Genomic DNA, 23545 nt, shown 5'->3' on the forward strand with positions numbered 1-23545 from the left:
TTTTTTATAATAAATACTTGAAATTATAAAAAAATTGAAAAATATAAATCTTATTATTTTATTCCATAAATATGTTGATTTTTTTTTAATTATTTTAATCATAAATGTATGAAATTAATATAGTAGTTTTCTTTATTTTCAGGATTTTTATAATAAATACATGAAATTAATATAGGAATTTTCTAAATAACAAGGTCCCAACCATCCACCCAACCTACACCGTACATTGTCATATCAATGCACCATATCTCACGAAATTTAATCCAACGAATACGAATGGTTTTTCTCCGAGTCAATGAAAATGCGCGGTTACGCTCACCAACCAATAGAAGAGAGTATAAGCTCTACCAGTACTACTTTTATTCTGGGGTGAGGGATGGTATTACTTTTATTCTGGGGTGAGGGATGGTATTGAGTTTTTAGGTTGTTGATTGATTGCCAGGGGCTAGCTATACCAAGGTTAAATTTGGATGCATCATTTACGCTTTGTTATTAAAGATGTAGGGCCGGTACAGACTAAAACACTAAATCCAAAGCTAGCAGAACTTATAGTTCTAATAGAGGAAATATTAGAGGTAAACTGAAAGAAAAAGAGTGAAGTACCTAGTACCTACAATTAGAGGGGAATATAGCATCTTAGCTTGGATTGGTAGTTTAAAATTAGCAAAAAGGCCCCCCAAAAAATGATTGGCTGGTAATTGATTGTTTAAGTTTTCTGTCCAGTTTCGATAGTTGGTGGTGCATATTTGTCCATAGACTCATAGAGATACTAATCGTGTGGCTTCTTTAGCCAAACATAGTATTAACCTTAATAAGTAAAAATGACTTGGAAACTTCCCCCTTACATTACGTTTGTGTCTCCAAGAGGATGGATGAGTCTTCTAAGCCGTCCGAGCATAAGAATGGGAAGCATTCTTAGTCACAAGATTTTTTGAGCAATTCAAACCGTCTGATCAACTAAAATAAAAACCATTGGACGGAGGATTGACATCATCTTTTGTAATATGATGAAAAAGGGAAATATTGCCACAGTCCTGTCCTGTGTTGTTAACACCTCGCTCGCAGGTTAAAGGGATTGGTGAAGTGTTTCGGTTGCCGGTTTGTTTCATAGACCAATGCCTCGAATCCCCTCAAAATCACCCAAAGAGTTGTTTATATAACACCTCCGCAGGGCCCGCAAGCACCTTCGAGTGCGATAAAATGAAAGTACAGTCATAGTAGAGGTTGGAACTTGGACAATTTACCAAGTAACTTAATTCACGTGAACATTATACTGGGGATATCGTGAACCATCTTTGTTCACGTGAATTCAAGTAAACAAACAATACATTCCAAAACTGAAAGCAGCTTGAGCTTGACATTCACTGTCCAAGCTCAATCACATTTGAGATCAAACAAACATAGCCTTCTTTTCCCAAGGTCACGATAGATAATGATGTCATGCGATTAACCTTGTCAAAGCCTGGAGGAAATGTAATGGAGATACAGTACAACGGTGTTGACAATGTACTCGAAGTGCGAAACCAGGTCGACAATACCGGGTATGAAAAATATATTCATTTCAAGGAAAGGTAACAAGTTGATTTCCAGGTAAAAAATGTTGATCGAAACCGTATGTGAATTTATCATTAGGTACTGGGATCTGAATTGGAGGGAACCACAAAGTAGGGAAATGTATTACAGGTAAAAAAAAAAAAAATTCTCTCTAATATTAAAGATATTAAGATTTCTGGCATACCCAAAATTCCCTCATTCTTGACGTTTTACGTTGATATGTACATAAAGGATAACTGGAACAGATTTTACCGTCATTAAGGAAGACGAGGAGCAGGTAGAGCTTTCATTTACCACGACATGGAACCCGACACTTGAGGGCAAAGTCTGCCCCTTAAATATAGACAAAAGGTTAACAAAAATTAGTCGATGTAATCCCATTTGTTTGTTTTCTTTTTGCTTGAAAGAGGAGATTAAAGTGGCCGATTTTGACTAATGACAGGTTTATTATGCTACGCGGTTGCTCTGGTTTTTACACCTATGCAGTTTACGAGCATTTGGAAGGATGGCCTGATTTTGACCTCACCCAAACCAGAGCTGTTTTCAAGCTTAGGAAAGATATGTAAGTAAACTAACTTAACAGGTGATTAATGAATTACTCCATGTGACATTAGACAAATTTAAATGTATGTGAATCTCTGCACAGCCATAAATTTGCATTTATTCAGAATGCAGCTGGTAGAATATGAAAGAAAACTTGAGGCTTTACAGTATAATGTTAACATATAACTTCTGCATATTAGTTAAGGTCTGCAATTCTATAAAGCTTACTTCTATGTGCTTCTGTTGAAAATATACTGTCTGGAGAGTGAAAATTGTTGAATTATTTGTCATGGCTAGATTTCATTACATGGCTGTATCTGACGATAGACAAAGGATGATGCCGATGCCTGAAGATCACATAGCAGGTCTACCTTTATCTTACCCGGAAGCAGTTCTGTTAACAAATCCAACCAATTCAAACTTAACAGGAGAGGTACGTTCAACGTTGTACACTTATACTGTTAAAACTTTGGTAAATTCCTTTCTTAATCTTATTCATGATACTTTCATAGATATTTATACATTACGGTTTTCAAAACTTACCTAAGACACTGATTTGAGACTTTCCTTATAAGTCTCACAATCATGACTTACATAAACAATCCTTTCCTAATATATACCACTTACCTTATCAGTCTCAAGTTCGTGACTGATATGGACAATACTTTCCATAGACTGACCACTACGGTCTTGGAAAGTATTACCACTTTCCTTAATACCCCCCCTCAAGACGGAGCATGCAGGTCACAAATGCCCATCTTGGACAAAAGACCTTGAAACTGAACTCGGCCTAATGCTTTGGTGAAGATATCCGCCAACTGTAACCCCGTGGGCGTATACGAGGGAGAAATAATTTTCTGTACTATCGCATCCATGATGAGATGACAATCCACTTCTATATGTTTAGTTCTTTCGTGAAATACGGGATTCTGAGCAATATACAATGCCGACTGACTATCACAAAGAAGACTCATTCCCTGTGTATGACGAATTCCCAAATCACCTAGTAATTGCTTCAACCACTTCAATTCACAAGTAGCTGCAGCCATAGTTCTGTATTCTGCTTCAGCTGAACTCCGAGAAACTGTGTACTGCTTTTTAGTCTTCCAAGACACTGGTGAATCTCCAAGAAGCACAAACCATCCTGTCAACGATCGTCTAGTCAAAGGACAGCTTGCCCAATCTGAATCACACCATCCTTTTAAACTTAAACTACTATCAGAGCGCAACAAAATTCCTTGCCCAGGATTCTTTTTCAAATATCTAACTACCCAAAGTGCAGCTTCCCAATGTTCTTGTCTTGGATGCTGCATAAACTGTGACAAAATATGCACAGAATAAGCTAGATCCGGTCTAGTCACAGCCAGATAAATCAATCTTCCGATCAATCGTCGATACCTTTCTGCATCACTCAACAACGGCCCTGTTGCTAAAGCCAAACGATGATTGGTTTCCATTGGAAACTCTGCTGGTTTTGCTCCTAATAACCCCGTCTCCATAATAATGTCTAAGGCATATTTCCGCTGACAAACATAAATGCCTTGTTTACTGCGAGCTATCTCCAAGCCCAGAAAATATTTTAATTTTCCCAAATCTTTCATCTTGAAACACTGTCCCAAGTATGTTTTAAATTTATTTAGCTCCACTATATTATCTCCTGCAACAATCAAATCATCCACATACACCAAAACATTAAGTTGCACCTTTCCTTTTATCATAGTGAAGAGAGAATAGTCTGAATAAGATTGCCGAAAACCATAATTCTTCAAAGCTGTTGATAGTTTTGCAAACCAACAACGTGGAGCCTGTTTCAAACCATACAATGATTTCTTCATTCTACATACCATATTAGGATTGCCTTTCGCAAATCCAGGTGGTATTTTCATATACACCTCTTCCTCCAAATCTCCATGTAGAAACGCATTGTGTACATCCATCTGATGTACTTCCCAATTTTTAACAGCTGCAACAGCTAGAAAAGTGCGCACTGTTGTCATTTTTGCTACCGGTGCGAAGGTCTCTTTGTAGTCTAAGCCTTCCACCTGATGATTTCCAAAGATCACCAATCTTGCTTTTAAGCGAACCAAATTCCCATTTTCATCATACTTCTCTGTATATATCCATTTACTTCCTAGTGCTCTCTTGCCCTCCGGAAATTCTTGCAAAACCCAGGTATCTTGTTCTTCTAGTGCTCGTATTTCTTCTTCCATTGCTTTCCGCCATCCTGGATGTCTCATTGCTTCTTTAAAATGGCGAGGTGCTGAACTCGCAGTTATAGCTGCAAGAAATTTCTTATATGGTGTAGAAAATTTTTCACAACTAACATAATATGTCAAAGGATACGGCGTACCTGAGGAGGATGATTGTGATGTATGAAGATGAGATGGACCATTTTCTCTAGTGGTGTGCGTCACAAAACCCTTAAGCCTACTCGATGGAATTTTCATACGCTTTCCTTTACCCATATCACCTTCTACGGCAACACTATTACCCGGACTGACTGCTTCAGCAGATCTCTCTTGGACTGCTACACGTTCTTCTTCCGTCGCAGTCATATCTTGAACTATTTCACCATCTCTGTTTGTCGCAGTTGCATCAGGTATGCCTACAGCGTCTCCTGCTGTTGCTGTTATGCCTACAGCGTCTCCTGCTGTTGCTGTTACGCTTGGTACTGCCACACTCTCACTTGCTGTTGCTGTTGCTGTTACCTCTTCATCATCGCTCCAGTCAAACGCTGGATTCAACTGAGCAGTCTCAGCTGATACACCAATCCCCTCGGTCTCAATATAATGACCAGGCTGATCACTCTCGGTGCGAGTTGCAACTGTTGGCTGCTGCACCACAGACGTTGCATTCTTATATGGGAAACTATTCTCACAAAACTGGACATCTCTTGACATTAGGAAATAATATATATGAGAGTCTATATTTAGGAGATATGCACTTTAAGTTATTAGAGTTATATTAGGATATGAATATCTTGAGAACCAAGTCTTGTGTCTTGAGAACCAAGTCTTGTTATTGTATAAATATATTGAATATCTAATGAGAAAGATACACCAAATTATTATCAATGTAGTCTATTGCTTCCGCGCGTTTATGCTCTCCTCTCTCTTACTCGATCCTTAACATGGTATCAGAGCAAGGTGAGAGGGAGAGAGGAGAGGAAGAGAAGTTAGATGTTTTGGTATAAAGTTTTCAAGTCGTAAGAAGAAAAAAAAAAAAAAAAAATCACAGTACGTGATGTTTAGGGTTTGTGAGGAAGTGTTATTGAAAGTCAGTAACAGTATAGAATTGTTAGAGAAGAGATGTTACAAAGAAGAATCGTTACAGAAGCGTAACAGAAGCAAGTGTGACAGTTCTGTCAGAGGTGTTACTGAAAGTCAGTAACAGTTACAGAATTGTTAGAGAAGAGATGTTACAAAGAAGAATCGTTACAGAAGCGTAACAGAAGCAAGTGTGACAGTTCTGTCAGAGGTATTGCAGAAAGCTGTTAAACATGTTGGAAGAAGTGAAGTGTGGTTGAAGAGTTTGTGGCAGAAACTTAGAGATCCTACAAAGTGTGGCAGACTTTGTAAAGACGACAGGATTGTGAGAGAATCTTGAAGAACAAAGAAGTGTGAAGGTTTCGCAAGAAGTGCGTGACTGGAACAAGAGAGAAGAAGAAACAACATTCATGTTGTGAAGAAAGAAAAAAAAAAAAGAGAAGAAAACAATCACCAAGAGGTGATGAGAAAAAGAACAACAATAATAGGTTGAAATCCTATGAGTTGTCGCGAGAGTACAAAAAGTATTCTATCGAAGAAACCAAGAAAACAAGAGTACAGGAAGTATTCTTCCGAAGATGGGACCGAAATGTCCCTAAACTATGATGGAACCTGTATGTTCTAAAACTACTATTGGGACCGAAATGTCCTTAAACTATGAAGGGGACCGAAACGTCCTTAAACTACGAAGATGGGACCGTAATGTCCTTAAACTACGAAAAGGACCGAAATGTCCTTAAACTACGAAGAAGATGGGACCGTAATGTTCTTAAACTACGAAGGGGACCGAAATGTCCTTAAACTACGAAGAGGACCGAAATATTTCCTTAAACTACGAAGAGGACCGAAAAATGTCCTTAAACTACGAAGAGGACCGAAAAATGTCCTTAAACTACGAACAGAAGATTTTTTTTTCGCAAAAGCGTTGAAAGAAAAAAAAAGCAAGTTAAATTTCTTTTGTCCAAGTCATATACTTTCCATGCCTTTTTACCAAATGGATATCCAAGAAACACACCGCCTTCCTCTACTTGCAAATTTATCCCCTTTGTTATTTTGATCATGCACATAACACAGGCATCCAAACACTTTCAACTGATTATACGGAGGTTGCTTTCCAAACAATATTTCATACGGCGTTTTATTTTCCAGAATAGGTGTAGGAGTACGATTAATCAAATACGCAGCTGTCAATGCGCATTCTCCCCAAACCGTATTGGCAAGTTGGCTTGAAATCTCAAAGCCCTTGCCACATTCAATATATGTTGATGCTTTCTCTCCACTCTTCCATTTTGTTGCGGAGTGCCTACACACGATGTTTCAAAAACTATCCCATTAGTCTTAAAATATCCACGTAATGAATTAAACTCGGTACCATTATCACTTCTAACAACTTTGATATCTTTATCAAATTGTCGTTTCACAAGAGCAATGAAATCAAGAAACGTTCGTTCAACTGCCGTTTTATTTGGAAGTAAATGAATCCCACACCTCTTGAAAAATCATCTACTATTGTTAAAAAATATTGTGCTCCACAAGACGATGTAGCCCTATAAGGACCCATAATCTATATGAATCAACTCAAAAATACAACGGATTTACTTAGACTACTAGTAAAGCTATCCTATGCTGTTTCGCTCTTGGGCAAATATCACAAACTTCATTATGCTTCTTCAATCTACTCACACCCGGCAACCTTTGCAATACTTTTTCTGATGGATGTCCCATTCGTCGATGCCACAGCTCGTATGATTCTCCACTGACTGCCATAACTTCAACTCGAGGCACACCACAGAAAATATACAGTCCACCTTGTCGTTCACCCATTCCAATCACCTTCCTCGTCAACCGGTCCTGTATAAGACATAAACTGTTAGTACATTGTACCGTACACATTAATTCATCAATAAGTTGTGTGACTGAAATTAGGTTACAAGTTATTTGAGGCACATAAAGCACATTATTAAGTCTCAAACCGCCCTGCAGAATAATAGTCCCTATTTTCTCAGATTGTGCATATTTTCCATCTGGGAGTCCAACAGTACACTCCACAATATCTTTCACATCAATCATGTCATCTCTTCTACACGTGACATGATTTGTAGCTCCCGTGTCAATAATCCAATTCGGTTTAGTTTGCTTACCTTGAAGTTGGGACGTATTTTTCTTTGCATTCAAAAACTCAAGCACCTGTCTGAGTTGTGTTGCGGTTACTCCCATCAAATCTGAGCCGTCTGAGGAATATGGACCATTTGACTGCTTTGTCTCTGATATATTTAGATTATGTGCTCGAACCTGATTGCCCGTTCCTTGTCCTCTACCACCTCTTCCATTCACAAATCCTAGGTGATATACTGGATTCTTCTTTTGCGTATCATAATCTATATTCTTGTCTTTTCTTGATTCTCCATCTCCACCCATTCTCAACGATTTTTTTTTTTTTTCAGTTTTCAACTGGCTCGTGATGCCATGTTAAAACTTTGGTAAATTCCTTTCTTAATCTTATTCATGATACTTTCATAGATATTTATACATTACGGTTTTCAAAACTTACCTAAGACACTGATTTGAGACTTTCCTTATAAGTCTCACAATCATGACTTACATAAACAATCCTTTCCTAATATATACCACTTACCTTATCAGTCTCAAGTTCGTGACTGATATGGACAATACTTTCCATAGACTGACCACTACGGTCTTGGAAAGTATTACCACTTTCCTTAATATATACACTACAGAAAGTGCATTTGCCCGAATGACTATAGACCGTTAAACCCCTATTATCAGCTGCTGCTGACGCCCCAATAATCAAGAAGAGTTGCGAGATTGCTGCTGATTTTTTTCCCTCGTAGGAGTGTCGACAATTACAAAAACAGTAGGAAGTAGTAAAAGCAGAATAGCTCTGTGTCATTATAAGAAATGAAACAAAGACGAGACTAGACAAAATAGATTCACGAAGATGGTTGCTAGAAGTGCTTGACACTGCAGTTCTCAGGTGGATGACAAGTACCAGTATTCTTGCGAGAATCAACATAATAGGGTCCATGGTTGGATTAGCTCTGATCCTGCCATTGGGTTCTGGATAATTACTCCTAGCGACGAGTTTCGTACTGCTGGACCTGTCAAACAAGACCTGACCTCTCATGTTGGACCCATCTCACTTGCCGTAAGTCTCATCCTCTCACTCTTTTTCTGTAAGTAGCTTCTTTTTATTGTAACTTCGTAAGCAAGACCAACCTGCCTTTCCAAGGTAAATTAAAACTAAATTAGGTGATATTATCTTAGTTTCTTTGCAATATTTCAGATGTTTGTTAGTCGTCACTATGTTGGGGAAGAGGTAGATTTAAAATTCCGAAATGGGGAAGGTTGGAAAAAAGTGTTTGGCCCTGTTCTTATATACCTCAACTCCATTTCAGACGCCGAGGAACTATATGCAGCACACTGGGAAGATGCAAAACAACAGGTATGCTTATCAATCTGTAACTTTCTTGCATTTGCTTTTAAAACAGTAAGTGCAGGTAAGTCACTGGGAACTCAAAATAGGAGCACAATTGTCGTTTCTGCAGCAACTTAATCTAATATGCAGTAGTTTATCTACAGATGATGAGTGAAGTTCAAAATTGGCCATATGACTTCCCAGCTTAGGATGAATTTCTTTGTTCTGATCAACGTGGAACTGTTAGAGGTCGATTACTGGTCCAGATTAGGTGATCCTATCATTCTACATTTCCACTAGACTAGCAGTTTCACAATTTTGTTGACATTGATTTCATTTTAATTCCTATGGTTCAGTGAAGAGGACTATGCAGCGGCGGATTCTGCTTATATAGGATTAGCTCCTCCAGGGGAGATTGGTTCATGGCAAAGAGAAGGCAAGGTTAGATGACCAATCCATACAGTTCTTATGCACCCTTTCTCAGAGAGAAAAAACAGAAGGATTAGCAAGAAGATTACATCGGGATAGCAATTAGTTTGACACTGGAATAGCAATTTGGTTTTTCGGTGTAGGGTTACCAATTTTGGACTATAGCCGACGATGAAGGATCCTTTTGTACAAGCAACATTCTACCAGGAGAATACAATCTTTTCGCATGGATCCCGGGTTTTATTGGAGATTACAGATACAGCAGCAACCTTATGATTGAGCCAGGTTTTACTAATATCTTATACTTTTCATTTCACTCTTTAGACATAAATAAACTTTTATGGTACTTAACATGTACATTATACTTAAGTAGGATCTGATATCGATCTGGGTGATCTTGTATATGAACCTTCAAGAGATGGTTCTATAATTTGGGAGATTGGCATCCCGGATCGTTCTGCGCAAGAGTTTTACATTCCTGAACCAAACCCAAAGTTCAATAATAGACTATTTGCTGAAAATCATCTCAACTGGTAAGTGGGTCTCTTCCCTCACTTGGTGACCCTGCACTTCAAAACTCGTAGCGACTCACTGGATACCCATTACGTACACGCTTTCTTTGTTTTGTTGTGCGGTTGCAACAGTTCAAGTTCGGTCGACAAGTATAGGCAGTATGGATTGTGGGAAAGGTACACAGAGTTATATCCTGATAGCGATCTTATCTATACGGTTGGCACAAGTGACTACACAAAGGACTGGTTTTTCGCACAATTTACCAGGTTGCACGAAATTTATCATGTGAACGCGCAGTCATATTTTAATGTGAGCTCATAACCAGTTTCGTATGGTGATGCAGGTTTAAAGAAGACGGTACATTTCAAGCAACTACATGGCAGATAAAATTTACCCTGGACAAGTTGGATGAACCCGGAACCTACAAAGTAAGATTAGCCCTGGCATCAGCTACAGATGCAGAACTACAGGTGTGAAAACGTAACATGAACACTTAAAGGACTTAATGCTTAAAAATTAGCATCCTTCTGATTTGCTTATCACTTATTTTTCGAGATCAAGGTTCGATTCAACGACGAGAATGTATTTCCTCCTCATTTCACGACGGGATTAATCGGCAAGGATAACGCCATGGCTAGACATGGAATTCATGGATTGTATTGGATGTACGATATAAATGTATCAAGCAGTATGTTAGTGCGTGGAAACAATACTATTTTCTTAACTCAATCTAGAAGCTCTGGTCCTTTTCAGGGGATCATGTATGATCATATCCGCTTAGAGGATCCCTTGTTTTCCTTGAATTCTAGAACAAATCTAGGTTGAGCATCCAATGTAACCAATGGAAATTGAAAGTCTTTTCGCGTATATTAGGTATCTTACAGTCAGTAGCCCATTTGTAGATGTGCCTTGCGTTGGCCACAAAATTATACAACATTTGTATTTTTTTAAAGGTTTCAATCGGCAAAGTATTTTTTAAAAGGTTTCAATCGTTAAAAAGAGAAAATTACTCCCCGTATCTTTTTGAAAAGGAGGTAGTGCATACATAAAAGATAGAGCAGTTTACCACGGTGTGCATTGGAACCTTGAATTGCTAATCGACGTTAAATTTTAGCAAAACTGCTCAGTGATGAAAATTGACAAATTATCGATAAAAGGAAGAAGAAGTTCTTTTTGATTCACCATAGCTGAGTGCAAACCCATTCATCTAGACCAACCCCACTGCCGCCATCTCAAAAATATGATCCTCATCTCACTCAGAAACATAGAAAATAGGGGGATGCAACCCTCCCTAGTGGGAATAGATTCGTGTACCTCTTATCTGCACTATGGACAAGAGGGATGTGTTATTCACTATATTGGACAACAAATTTTTATTCTTAAAGACCATACTTGCTTAGTGAAAAACAGGAATCCTTCTCGATGATCACAATGAAAAACTCTCAACTAAAATGACAGCAACACTATGTGGTATGCGCGTGTGAGAGTGGCATGTAGTGTAAAGAGTAGGTCAAGTGTAAGTCATGTATAACGGTTACTTTCCTAGTCAAGGAAACTCAATGATTGTGCGTTACTGAAGTCCGTGGCCTAGCCGGTGTAGCTATATTATCCGACGATGAAGCTCTATCATGACTAAGACAAGAAAGGCTACTTAGCACATGCAATACTATGGGATAACGTTGCATATCCTTGATTCAGAGTTATCCCAACTCAAGGAAGGAATTAGGGATGCAATGCAAGGCATGGAATGACTTAGGTATTGTCCCAAGCATTGGCAAAGGCTTGAAAAATGCATATGTAACAGTGGCGTTGTCAAATGCGACATTACTGGCTATTGCTCGGCAAAAAGAATGCAAGTGATACACCTAAAGTACAAAGTTGAACCAAGTAGTAGATCAAGACATGATTGGCATAACTTTACGCGGATGTTGGCATCATATGAGTTATGTACATGGCATGGAATATTATAGCGCTATGATAGTTGTACGTTGGCTTAGGACAAGACAGTGCAGTACTATGATAGCTGGAAGTTGGCCCAGGCTGTCAGTTACAAGTTTTGTGCGCATCACACGCATGCCAGAGCAAAGAATTGGTTTGAGACAGTTACAAAGTGTATATATAGCCGAATTTAGCATTCTTTAACCGTAGAGGACAAGTGAAGCATCAATTGGATTGAAAACATAAAAATTATCAGTTGAAAAGCATTATAGGTGGTTATGGAAACAACCTCTTGGACACTTGGATGTCCAAGGCTTGTGCATTCGGTTATGCACGATTTTGGCTATGTAACTACTGTACAAATAGCGTGAGAGGTATTAAAAATTAGTAGGCTTACAGAGATGAGAGTTAGTATAATGTTTGATAGAATAAGGCATCACTAAGAGAATTGATAGTCGATTTAGTCCATGCGATGAACGAGTTTTATAGTCTTCCTTTAATGGAATAAAATGGGTTTATTGCATTATGTCTTTGTGTTTATGATGTTATTGATTTTGTGAGATTGTGAAATGGATTGATGCATGGGAAGCCTCTTATGCTTATGGGGGCATAATGAGGTAGAGAGAAAAGAAGAAAAACTTCTGTTACGTAATGCCTTAAAAGTGAACGCATATGCATGCTTTGGTGCAAGTATGCATGGCTAAGTATTTGTGGGTGAAGTTGATTCACTGAACCACAAAGTATTGCGGTTCATGTCCCATGGAAAACAAAAGCTGCGAAATAGGCATGTGACAGCTGGTATCAGATCTGTGTTTGGGGACAAAGTTCTTGATTTTTCACTCTTTTACTCAAGTTAGCTAAGGTCATTAGTTTATCGAATTCAGTGATGAATTGTTTGGGTTTCGTTAGTATTGAGATTAGAAAAAGTTGGTCTTGTGTGGAAATATCATTTGGAAAGAACTTTGAAGCTTGAGGTAGGAACATGCTATGAAAGTTTATGATAAAGGTGTCAAAATTCATGCCCAAAGTGTTAGACGAACACGCAAAAATCAATGGAAACTGGATTTTCAAGTGATAGCATGACAAAACTCAAGAGTATGCTGACTTTCTATGATGCAATTCAGGTGTTAAAGCCCATGTTTCTCACAACTATGCGAAGGTTATGCATTTGGGATGCATCTTTTTGTAGTGTTATCAGTACAGTTTACATTACAAGTAGTAATAGGAATTTTGTGAAAATTCCTGAACTCAAAGATGTTATTTTCCTTTGCAATGGAAAAATAGATGGAGAACATGCCTATGCAATAGTATTAAAGGTGTCTCTTCGTAGCCAGTTGGTGAAATATTTAAGTAAAATCTATTGAATGCATGTACCTTGGTAGTAATGCAAAGTATGGTTGTGAACCAGCATTTTTGTGGAAATATGATGCAATGGAAGAAGAATTGGATATCCAATTATTGTCTAGCATAAAGCTTATGAAAAGTCTGAAGAAAGGAACATAAGTTAGGGAAAAAACGATACACCATGGTCTTGCGTTTTCATGGTGTTTTTCATTTATGCTAGATGCGCACAAAGAGTGTGCTTGCACATGGTTTATAAGCATCCTTCTGATTTGCTTATCACTTATTTTTCGTGATCGAGGTTCCATTCAACGACGAGAACGTATTTCCTCCTCATTTGACGACGGGATTAATCGACAAGGATAACTCCATGGCTAGACATGGAATTCATGGATTGTATTGGATGTACGATATAAATGTATCAAGCAGTATGTCAGTGCGTGGAAATAATACTATTTTCTTGACTCAATCTAGAAGCTCTGTTCCTTTTCAGGGGATCATGTATGATTATATCCGCTTAGAAAATCCCTTGTTTTTCTTGAATTCTAAAAAAGATCTAGGTTGAGCATCTAATGTAACCAATGGAAATTGAATGTCGTTTTGCGTATATTAAAGTATCTTACAGTCGGTAGCCCATTTATACATGTGCTACTGACCGTAAGATATCGTATCTGTTTTTGTTTAATAAAAGGTTTCAATCGGCAAAAAAGAGGAAAACTTACTCCCTAAACTTTAATTGCTAGTTGACGTTATACGCTAAACTTTAGCAGAACTGCTCAACGATGGAAATTGACAAATTATCGGTAAAAGAAAAGAAATTTTTTTTTTTGGATTCACTACAACTGGGTGCAAACTCATTCATCTAGCCCAACCCCACTGCCGCCATCTCAAAAAATATGATCCTCATATCACTCAAAAACAGAAAAAACATAGGGGGATCCATCCCTCCTAATAGGAACTGATTCCTAAATCCAAATGAAGTTGACATTTATTTTGTTGTGTGGTTGCAACAGTTCAAGTTCGGTCGAGAAGTATAGGTAGTATGGATTGTGGGAAAAGTACACAGAGTTATATCCTGATAGCGTCTTACATAAACGGTTGGCACAAGTGACTACACAAAGGATTGATTTTCCGCATAATTTACCAGGTAAATCTGTATTCTTAATAGTGCATGAAATTTATCACACGAATGCACTTCTGGTTTTAGAAACTTACTCATATGTTAATGCATATCGGTAACAAAATTTTAAGGAACTCTAGGTGAAATATTAATACGGGGATTTAGAAAAATAATTTTTTATTATTGCATAGAAAAATTAAATTAACATAAAATTATTATATTAAATTATGCTAACAACTACGTAAAAGTAATGGTTTTTGTATAAATTCGTTTCTTTTAAGAAATTTCTTCTTATAGAAACCAATAAGCGGATTTGTTCTAATATATTATTTGACGTTCGTATCTAACCACCAGAAGAAAAAAAAATTATGTTACATGTCAATCACTTGTATCACATAACTAACATCATCTTATTGTAGATTTGTCAATATTATATCATATATATAGTCGTCTAAGCTTCTAATCTTGTAATTTGATGGACCAATTTTACAGGAGAAAGAATGTTTTATTTTTTGAAATCTAACATGCTAAAACTGTTAAAAATTAAAAATTGACAGGGTGGTGAGTATTATGAAATACAAAGTGGAATAATTAGTATAACAAGAAACTACATATTTTGGGGCGCTAGTTATCTGAGGGACCTAAGCGGTCGTCTAGGCATCTTATGCATCTGGTATGCGCCTGGTTATTGTAAGCTCATAACCAGTTTTTTTTGGTGATGCATGTTTAAGGAAGATGGTGCATTTCAAGCAACTAAATGTCCGATAAAATTTACCTTGGACAAGTTGGATGAACCTGGGACCTACAAAGTAAAATTATCCCTTGCATCAGCTACGGATGCAGAACTACAGGCGTGAAAAAATAACATATGTTAGAAGTATAATGAACACTTAACACTTGAATATTAACATCCTTCTGCTTTACTTATAACTTATTTATTGTGATCAAGGTTCGATTCCATAACGAGAACGTATTTCCTCCTCATTTCGCAACAAGATTAATCGGCAAGGATAACGCCATGGCTAGACATGGAATTCATGGATTGTATTGGATATATGATATAAATTTATCAAGCAGTATGTTAGTGCATGGGAACAATACTATTTTCTTTACTCAATCTAGAAGCTCTGGTCCTTTTCAGGGTATCATGTATGATTATATCCACTTAGAGAATCCTTTGTTTTCCTTGAAGTCTTAAACAAATCTAGGTTGAGCATCCAATGTAACCAATGGAAATTGAATGTCTTTTAGCGTATATTAAAGTATCTTACAGTCATTCTCCCATTTATACATGTGTCATGCGTTGGCCATGAAATTATACAACACCTGTATTTTTTTATAAGGTTTCAATTGGCAAAAAAGAGAAAAAAAAATTACTCTCTCTTTTTTAAAAAGATATGCTTGTTTCGTGTACAAATTACACATTAAACAGTCCTATCTTTTTTAAACAGAGATAGTTTATATATATCACAAAAGAAAAGGCAGTTTATCATGGTGTGCATTTAAACCTTTAATTGCTAGTCGACACTAAACTATAGCAAAACGTGTTGAACGATGAAAATTGACAAATTATCAGTAAAAGAAAGGAAAAAAAGTTTGGATTCACCATAGCTGAGTGCAAAACCATTTATCTATACCAACCCCACTGCCGCCATCTCAAAAATATGATCCTCATCTCATTCAGAAACAGATAAAATAGGGAGATACAACCTTCCCTAGTGGGAATCGATTCACGTACCTCTCATTGCACCATGGACAAGAGGGATGTGTTATTCGCTATATTGGACGGAAATTTTTTATTCTTAAAGACCATACTTGCTTAATGAAAAACAGGGATCCTTCTCGATGATCACAATGAAAAACTCCCAACTAAAATTACAGTAACATTATGTGGTATTCGCGTGTGAGAGTAACATGTAGTGTGAAGAGTAGGTCAAGTGTAAGTCATGTATAACTGTTACTGTCCTAGTTAGTGAAGCACAGTGATTGTGCGTTACTGAAGTCAGTGACCTAGCCGATGTAGCTACATTATCCGACAATGAAGCTCTATCATGGCTGAGATAAGAAAGGCTACTTAACACATACAATATTATGCGATAGTGTTGCATATCCTTGGTTCATATTTATCCCACTTCAAGGAAGGGATTAGGGATGAAATGTAAGTCATGTAATGACTTAGGCATTGGTCCAAGCATTGGCCAAGGCTTGGACAATGCATATGCAATAATAGTGTTGCCAAATGTGACATTGTTGGTTATTTCTCGACAAAAAGAATGCAAGTGATGCACCTAAAGCATGGAGATGACCCAAGTAGCAGATCAAGGCATGATTTTCATGACTTTACTAGGATGTTGGTATCATATGAGTTAAGTACATGTCCTGGATTATTATAGCGCTATGATTGTTGTACGTTGGCTTAGGCCAAGATAGTGCAGCGCTATGATAGCTGGAAGTTGTCTCAGGATGTCAGTTACAAGTTGTGTGTGCATCACACACTTGCCAGAGCAAATATTTTGGTTTGAAACTGTAGATGGTGGATTTTCGACAAGGGTTAAAATCGTAAAACCATAATTATAAATGCTTCTGATCCAGCAATCAGATGAGTATTGAGGCTCATGTCTCTCATTGAAGCATGAAAACTCGTACCATGAAATCTCTGACTAATAATACTGTCTCTCAGAGTATATGTAGATGTGTAGTCTCTCAGCTGAAGCAACGACACATCTCATGAATACTAAGCAATTTCAGTAATTATTTCTATCTAGAATCGAAAGATTGGACGTCTCCTAGACAGCTTGCCTGCTTGTATAGAGAAATAACGTCTTCAGGATGCAACAAGGTTTTCCCTGACTTTATAAAGGAGATATGACGTTTCAACAAGCTCATATTTCTCAATTCTCAGATAATTAATGCTCCTAGACAGCATGCCTGCTAGTATAGAGACATCAATTAATTATCTCTAATCGTTAACTGAATATTCAACAATATTCTACGATTCTTCGTAATATTTCGTCACTTCAATTTGAGGTTCTTCCCAGCAGAATTCCACGGGTTACTGATAAATATTCAACATGCGGGCATCTGAGCAGCTATCGAGTAAGCCCCGACTAAAACGGTGCAAGTGTACTCAACAATAATGCACAAACGAGCACCTGAATGCACAAACGAGCATTCCAAAACACGAAGGAATGATGAACCTATGCAAAATGGGATGAATAATAATAATAAAAAAATATTGGAAAAGGCGCTAGGGGACTGGGCTCACCGGCCGGCCAGTTACATCGTGGCTAGTCTCACGCCTAATTTCATATTTTATCATGTTTTATTATTTTTCTCTGATCTCATGAAATTCTTTTCATTTGAGCAAATCTCCTTCGTTTCAAGGAAACTCCCTAATCTCATGGTGTTTCCTTATGTCAAAGAAATAATAAAAATAAGGAAAGAAGTCGTGGGACCGAGCTTGCTAGCCGACCGGCCATGCCCTAGCCGTGGCCGATCCCACACTTCATGATTCCTTATTATTTTATTATTTCCCTCATCTCATGAAAATTCCGTGATTTCATGATATTTTCCTAAACTCATGAAAATTATGTAAAATTATGGAGAAAACGCACGGGGACAGGCTCATTGGTTGGCCGGCCATTCCCTAGCCGTGGACGGTCCCACACACTCTTGTCTTATTATTTTAATATTATTTGTTTCCCTCATCCCATGGAAACTCCTTCAGTACAAGGAAATTCCCTAGTTTCAACAAACTCTTTGAATTCATGAAATTTTCCTCAAGTCATGAAAATAATATAAAATTAGGAAAACTCGTGGGACCGGGCCCTAGCAGGCCGTTCATGCCTTATCCGGTCCCACACGTCCCTTATTTTGTTATTATTATTATTTATGTTTCACTCATCTCATGGAAACTCATTGGTTTCAACAAATTCCTTGGTTTCAACAAACTCTTTGATTTTATGATATTTCCCTAAAATCATGAAAATATTATAAAATTAGAAAAAGTGCCTTGGGACCGGGCTCTTTGGCCGGCCGGCCATGATTTTGCCATAGACGGTCCCACACTTCATGATTCCTTCATTATTTTTTATTCCTTCATCTCATGAAGTTTTCCTGGTTTCAACAAAAATCCCTGATTTCTTCATATATTTTTCAAAATGTTGCTCAAACGCACACCAGAAAATATCGAAACTCTCAGGACTGAGACACGGACATTACGGTGACACGGGCATGTCTCATTGACCGACCAAGGCTGGCCCTGAGGCTTGCAAAGAGCCGGTCCCACGTGTTTTAGCAATTTTGACCTAATTTGCTCAATTGCTCATATTGGGTCCAAACTCTTCTCGAACAACTTGGAGTTTGCTCAAACGACCATTAGATGGTCCCAGGACCACCAAGGGCCGGTCTCATTCCCCTCTGGTCGGTCCCTCATCTCTCCATAATCAGGTTTTACTACCTGACGCTCACACGAGCACTATTTTAATAAAGGATTAAACCAGCATTTAATCATCTTTTCACCAACTGGTCTTCAGAAGACCTTGGTATTTTGCTCATCTGAGCGTCTGGGCGTTACATGGTCGAATCGTCATCCCATGTAGCCGGTCCCTCCTTCACTGTAGCTGATTTTCAATAAATCATCAGTTGATCAAAATTAGGGTTTCGAATCCAGAGCTCTGCAAAAACATAATTTTGAGCAGATTCAAACATTAATAATTTTACGTTGATCCCGTGATCAACACTTTAATAATTATGCTCGGCCTAGCTACCAGTATTTTAAATTAATAATTTATTTTATTAGGTCCTGACACCAACAGTTCATCAAACGAGCAACACTTGCTCATATGAGCAATATTTGCTCAAACTAAGGAATATTGGTTCAACTATCAATATTCAACAATTCAGCAACATTTGCTCACCTTAAATTATCAACATTTATTCGAAAATATACCTTTGTCTCAGCAGACATGATCAATTCATGAGTCTCGGAACATTTGAAAATCACGCTCGACTCAGCAATACAAGGACTCATCGTCCCATAAAGTCAGCAACTGTCTCCACACGAGATGTCAATCACGTTACATGGGGGGATATTAACTAGGGTTTTGATCTGGCGGTCTATGACACGTGTGTTCATACACACGATGAGAATGTGAGCAAGTCTTGCAATTAGTTGAAGGAGTTAGCAAAGTAGTGGATGGAAAATTAACCAAGTCTCCGCACGATGAGCAACTGGTTTTGACACGATTTCCCACTTCCTCACTCTTTGACTTCAGCAACTGTGACACTTCATGGGATCAAGGTGTTTACAATTCCAGCAATATAAAAGGCCTCTGAATCATGATTGAAAGGAGACAAGAATTTCTCGACAAGTTCATATAGACAATCTTTCGTCTACACGAACTCATCGTCTGAGCAATCACTCTCAACTGAGTAAAATTCAATCATTCAGAAATTTCTTATGCAGAATACACAACACACCTACAATCTCGATCACCATTGATATCACATATTTCTCAGCTTCCCTCCTACAGATCAGCCCATCTCCTCTTGTGACCGAATTGACTCTGGAATGACCATTTTCTTGGTTTAGGCCGGAGTCCTACATATTGATATCTTGAACTTAAATCACTCCCTTCTTGTAGTGCATATGTGTGAGGTTGAGCATTTGCTCGGCTCAAGGAGTCTCCTCCGCACGACCATCTCCTCGACTCTGTAAAAACCAAAAAATCGTTTTTCCCTATCTACACATTGGCGACCACAGTGGGAGGTTAATCTCTCGGTTGATATCTCAAACTTTCACAAGATGGTTGGTCTTAGGACTAATTCAACTACTCCAAACCAAATCCAGAATCCTTCAAATGGCAACGCTCCTCTTTCTAACGCTACGTCTGATAGCACGGAAGATGGAGAAATCCATACCTTGACTGAGTTGGCGCGAGTCTTGGAGATTCACACCAGGAACATGGATCTGATGAAAAATACAATGAACCACATACTCTATTTTCTCATCAAACTGGCATCCGAGTTAGGAAGTATCTCCGCTTTAGAAGTCCCAGCACTGGGGACTGACTCGTCACATGGTGACCCTCAAACCAACAGCTTCACTACTTATGAGAAGCTGGTGGACCAGGAGGTTGCACAGTTGGTCGAAAACTTGTGTGAACTCTTACACTTTTTCAGAGAACAGCGTACATGCACGTTTACCGCACTCAACCGGATATCATTTGATGTGCAAGTAGCTTCCTTGTCTCCAGCAGTTGAAGAAATGTCCATGATGTCTGAGGACTCGATCAACAATATCATCTTTGGAGAAGAAGACTGCATGGAAGATGAAGGCCATAACCGGGCCTTGTATGTGAAAAGTCTTATTAAAGACTCTGAATTCAAGAGGGCTCTCGTTGATACAGGCTCTTCTACAAATATTATTACCATTAAGAATCTCAAAGAAGCCAAATTCCCATAGAGTAAAATTGTTCGCCATCCCATCTTGATGACGGGATTTGAAGGAAGTCAGATCCATACATATGGATATGCGTACATAGACTTGAGGGTAGGGCTTATTCAATCAAAGGCCAAATTTCACGTGATCGAGCAAGAGCCTGATTACCACATGATACTTGGAAGACTGTGGCTCCATGAAAATAAAGTGGTTCCTTCGACATATCATCAATGCATGAAAGCTCTGCTCAATAACAAGATTGTTCGTATTGCGGCTTCATCATCTCCTTACGCTCCGGTCTATGACGCTGAATTCCTTGGATCTCAGAAGGACATCCCTGAACCTCCCAGGAACATCTACAGTACTCCACTCCCGAATTTGGAATCCATTGAGAAAGCTGCTGACAAACCATCGTCATCAGGTACTAAACCGATTAAGTCATTTGCTACACCAGTCAAGCGCCGTAAAGATCAGGTTATAACGCCAAGATCCAACTTCATAGCCAGTCATGATGCATAAGGGAGGGTCACGTACCGTCGGCGCAAATATTAGCAATTAACATGGGAGAACAATGAAAAGTCTCCCCGCCCTAAAGAATCACATCATAGTGAGCAATCACCTGATGAAGAGATTCAAGATGCTCCACGATAATTGCAAGATGACACTGATTCTACTACTGATGACCTCGAAACGATCAACATCGGGACGGAGGATGATCCAAGGACAATCTTGATTACTTATGCATTATCACCGGAAGAGCGTGCGGGACTGATAAGTTTGTTGAAAGAATATCAGGATATCTTTGCTTGGACATACGAAGAGATGCCTGGTCTTGACGAAAAATTGGTCACTCATCATCTGCACATCACTCCTGGCTCCAAAGCTGTCAAACAGTCGCCCAGGCAGTTCAGACACGAAGTGAGCAGCAAATCAAAGTCGAAATTCAGAAACTTCTGGCGGTAGGGTTTATCAAGCCCATTCAGCATCCAACATGGCTGGCGAATGTTGTTCATCTCAAGAAGAAAAATGGTCAAATCAGATGTTGTGTTGATTTCAGGAACCTCAATAAATGTTGTCCAAAAGATGATTTTCCTCTACCCAACATTGACATGCTCGTTGATGCAACCAGTGGTCACAGTATGTTCTCATTCATGGATGGTTACAGCGGATACAACCAGATCAAGATGTACGAACATGATGCCAACAAAACTGCATTTCGTACTCCCACTGGGAATTTTCATTACACGGTAATGCCCTTTGGATTAAAGAACGCAGGTGCTACTTATCAACGGGCTATGACTGCCATATTCCACGACATGATGCACAAGCAAGTGGAAGACTATGTTGATGATGTGGTGGTAAAGTCGAAGACTCGAGCATCCCACTTAGAAGTTCTGAAACAAGTTTTTGAAAGATGCAGGGAATACAAGTTAAATATGAATCCTCTGAAATGTGCCTTTGGTGTCTCCTCCGGAAAGTTTCTAGGATTCCTGGTCACTGCAGAAGGAATCAAGGTCGATCCAGACAAAACGAAAGCCATTGCTACCATGCCTCCTCCACGCACTGTGAAAGAGCTCCAGAGTTTTGTGGACAAGGTAAATTATGTTTGATGCTTCATCCCTGGACTGGCTCAACTCATTACTTAGTTCACCCTTCTGTTGAATAAATGAGCGAGTTTTACATGGACAACTGTCCAACAAGAAGCGTTCCAGAAAATACAACAAATATTGTTATCACCTGCTGTCATGAAATCTCCAGTGCAAGGACAACCGCTAATGCTTTACACAGCTTCCAGTGACGTCGCTATCGGGGCACTTCTTTCTCAAGAAGACGAAGAAGTTGTCGAACATCCAATTTATTACTTCATACGTACGATGAGAGATGCTCAGCTCCGATACCCAAAAGCCGAAAGAGCATGTCTAGCATTGGTATATGTAATCCAGAAGTTCAGGAACTATCTGTTATCCAGCAGAGTCGTGCTCGTTTCCAAGACCGACCCCATAAAATTTCTACTATCAAAGCCAGCCTTGATAGGGAGACCAGCAAAGTGGCTACTGCAGATGTCAGAATTCGACATAGCATGTGTATCGTCCAAAGAAATCAAAGGACAAGCAGTTGCATACTTGCTTGCTGCTTTTCCAAGGGAAGATGCAACAATGTTACACGAAGACGTGCCCGACGAGTTTCCAGAAATCTTAGTGATCAGAGAAGAGAATGGCTTTTATACTGACGGGTCCGCCACCCCTGGAAATGATACTGGAGGAGCGGGCGTGATGCTAGTATCTCCATCTGGTGAAGTCTTCTCACACTCATTCAAGCTAGATTTTCATTGCGCTAATAACTCAGCGGAATATGAAGCTTTCTTATTAGGCATTTCCTTGGCCAAGCAAGCAGGCGCAACACACCTTGAGATCATAGGAGATTCAAAACTATTGGTCAATAAAATGAACGGAGCATACTCTCTCAAATAAATCACACTCGCCCCTTTCAGAGTTGAAGCTCAGCGGATATTAGCTCATTTTGCTGATGCAACGATTGTCCACACTGGACGAACTAACAACAGGCGTGTTGATTGTCTAGCAACTCTCGCTTCCAAACTACAGTTTGAAGGAGCAGAAAAACAATCACGGTAGAAAGGCGCGCCGTGTCATCTACCTGGCTTTCTCAAGTCGAAGACATTCAAACAAACGATTGGAGGTCGCTTATTATTCATGAACTGAGCAATTCCCTTTCAGAAGGGAAAGTTAGTCTCAAGGAACTAAATAATTATTTCTTGCTTCATGGATCGTTATACTATCGGAATCCTGGCGGGTCTTATCACGATGCCTCGGGAGCGACGAAGCGGATGAACGAATCAAACGCATACATGAAGAAATCTGCGGACAGACGTTGGTGGTAACACTTTACATAAAGCTTCAAAGGATGTGATACTATTGGCCTTCCATGGAAGCTCAGTCAAGGAC

The 23545-nt window shown here is 38.8% G+C and overlaps 1 pseudogene; it reads left to right on the forward strand.

Moving 5' to 3' along the window:
- Window positions 1-2003: 2003 nt before the first annotated feature.
- Window positions 2004-10644, forward strand: LOC113330676 (annotated as a pseudogene).
- Window positions 10645-23545: the final 12901 nt, after the last annotated feature.

Source organism: Papaver somniferum, unplaced genomic scaffold (assembly GCF_003573695.1).
Source record: "Papaver somniferum cultivar HN1 unplaced genomic scaffold, ASM357369v1 unplaced-scaffold_118, whole genome shotgun sequence".
Lineage (NCBI taxonomy): Eukaryota > Viridiplantae > Streptophyta > Magnoliopsida > Ranunculales > Papaveraceae > Papaver > Papaver somniferum.